Below are 2,973 nucleotides of genomic sequence, written 5' to 3' on the forward strand. Positions count from 1 at the left end.
TAAGTGACATTTAATACATTCCAGGCCTGAAGTGGGTGCTTTTATAATACTAAATACATGTTAAAACTGGTTCTCCAAGGCTGGGGGCGGTGGCTCACACCTGTAATCCCAGCACTTTGAGAGGCCGAGGTGGGTGGATCATGAGGTCAGGAGATCGAGACCATCCTGGCTGACATGGTGAAACCCCGTCTCTACTAAAAATACAAACAATCAGCCAGGCGTGATGGTGGGTGCCTATAGTCCCAGCTACTCGGGAGGCTGAGGCAGGAGAATGGCGTGAACCCAGGAGGCAGAGCTTGCAGTAAGCCGAGATCCCATCACTGCACTCCAGCCTGGGCGACAGAGCGAGACGCCGTCTCAAAAACAAAACAAAAAAATGATTCTCCAAGAACAACATAATAGAGTGACTAGAGTCCATAAACTTGTATCACATTCTGACTGTACCTTATTTGATCTTGGTCAAATAACTTAAACTCTTGGAGTCTTGATTTCATCATTTGTAAAGTAGTAAATGACTTCATCATTTGTACAGAGTAATAATACCTCATATAGAGTTGTTAATAGGACCTACTTCAGTGGTTTGCTAGGAGGATTAATTGAGATGATACACACAAAGCACTTAATACGGTGATTGGCAAGTAGCAAACACTGGATAAAAGTGTTTTTAATATAAATAAAAGCTATTTATAATAATAATAGTTAATGCTTATATAGTTCCTTCTGTGCGCCAAGTATTATTTTAAGCATTAGTCCCATATTACAAATGAGAAAACTGAGACATGAAGTGCCTTGACTATAGTCACACAGCTAGTCAGTGTCAGAGCTCATATTAAAACTCAAGTAATCTGTGTCTAGAGGCTGGACTCTTAATTATTACACATTAATGTCTCCCTATAATAATGGGAAGTATTTTTATTAATATCAATTCAAATAAATTGATCAGTTAAAAAACTTCTGTTCTTTTTTAGCACCATCTGCTCGCAGTGCTGCCTCCCGCTCCTCCTGCCGCCACTGCCGCCCTGAGTCACTGCCTGCACAGCTCAGGCCTCCTGGCTTCCCATACTAGCCGCTGATATTTGGAGTTCTTACAACATGGCAGACATTGACAATCTGAACTTGATCAAGATTTGGATGATGTTGAAGAAGCACATGAAGAAGAAACTGGTGAAGAAACAAAAATCAAAGCACGTCAGCTAACTGTTCAGATGATGCAAAGTCCTCAGATTCTTGCAGCCCTTCAAGAAAGACTTGATGTTCTGGTAGAAACACCAACAGGATACATTGAAAGCCTGCCTAGGGTAGTTAAAAGACAAGTGAATGCTCTCAAAAACCTGCAAGTTAAATTAAATGTGCACAGATAGAAACCAAATTCTATGAGGAAGTTCACGATCTTGAAAGGAAGTATGCTGTTCTCTATCAGCCTCTATTTGATAAGCGATTTGAGATTATTAATGCAATTTATGAACCCACAGAAGAAGAATGTGAATGGAAACCAGATAAAGAAGATGAGATTTCAGAGGAGTTGAAAGAAAAGGCCAAGATCGAAGATAAAAAAGGATGAAGAAAAAGAAGACCCCAAAGAAATTCCTGAATTTTGGTTAACTGTTTTGAAGAATGTTGACTTGTTCAGTGATATGATTCAACAACATGATGAACCGATTCTGAAACACTCGAAAGATACTAAAGTGAAGCTCTCAGATGCTGACCAGCCTATGGATTTTGTCTTAGAATTTCACTTTGAACCCAATGAATATTTTACAAATGAAATGCTGTCAAAGACGTACAGGATGAGGTCAGAACCAGATGATTCTGATCCCTTTTTTTTTGATGGACCAGAAATTATGGATTGCACAGGGTGCCAGATAGATTGGAAAAAAGGAAAGAATGTCACTTTGAAAACCATTAGGAAGAAGCAGAAACACAAGGGAAGTGGGACAGTTCGTACTGCGACTAACACAGTTTCCAATGACCCTTTCTTTAATTTTTTTTGCCCCTCATGAAGTTCCTGAGAGTGGAGATCTGGATGATGATGCTGAAATCCTTGCACAGACTTCAAAATAGGTCACTTTTTACGTGAGCGTATAATCCCAAGAGCAGTGTCATACTTTATTGGAGAAGCTATTGAAGTTGATGATGATGTTTATAATGAAGAAGGTGAAGAAGCGGATGAGGTAATGTTTACCAAATGAGCAAATAATTCTCTGTGTTTAACACATTGAGAAGCAAATTGAATGACTTATGTATTCCTTTGCTATAATCATTCTGCGATTTGGGATAAAAACATTTTGGAAAATATGATTTTAGAATTCTACAGCCAAACAGTGTATGTATAAAGTTTCAATAAATAAATTGAAAAAAAAAAAAACTTTGTTGAGCACCTTTTAAGTATAAAGCACAAAATTAAAGACATACAAGGAAATACCTGTATTAAAAACATCTTGGCTGGGTGTGGTAGCTCACAACTGTAATCCTGGCACTTTGGGAGGCCAAGGCAGATGGATTGCTTGAGCCCAGGAGTTCAAAACCAGCCTGTACAACATGATGAAACTCTGTCTCTACAAAAATTATAAAAGATTAGCCGGGTGTAATGGCACGCACCTGTAGTACCAGCTATTCAGGAAGCTGAGGTAGGAGGATCGCTTGAGCCCAGGACACAGAGGTTACAGTGAGCCAAGATCGCGCCACTGTGCTCCAGTCTGAATGACAGAGTGAGACCATATCTCGAAAAAGAAAAACATCTTATGTGGCCTCATCAGACTCTCTTAGCCTCACCTGTCTCCAAGACCCTGCAGTGACCCACTCTGTGTCCCTCGCACCATTTCTAGGCACTGCAGAGCTTGAAATCTGGCTTCCCCAGGATCTGCTGTGAGGGCTAAGCAACACAACTCAAAAATATAGTGTGAGGCCAGGCGTTTTGGCTCACGCCTGTAGTCCCAACGCTGTGGAAGGCCAAGGTAGGTGGATTGCTTGAGC

The 2,973-nt window shown here is 40.5% G+C and overlaps 1 pseudogene; it reads left to right on the forward strand.

The window, feature by feature from the left end:
• The first annotated feature begins 1,077 nt into the window (after positions 1–1,077).
• Positions 1,078–2,310, forward strand: LOC129008212 (nucleosome assembly protein 1-like 1; annotated as a pseudogene).
• The last annotated feature ends 663 nt before the right edge of the window (positions 2,311–2,973 follow it).

Source organism: Pongo pygmaeus, chromosome 9 (assembly GCF_028885625.2).
Source record: "Pongo pygmaeus isolate AG05252 chromosome 9, NHGRI_mPonPyg2-v2.0_pri, whole genome shotgun sequence".
Taxonomy (NCBI): Eukaryota; Metazoa; Chordata; class Mammalia; order Primates; family Hominidae; genus Pongo; species Pongo pygmaeus.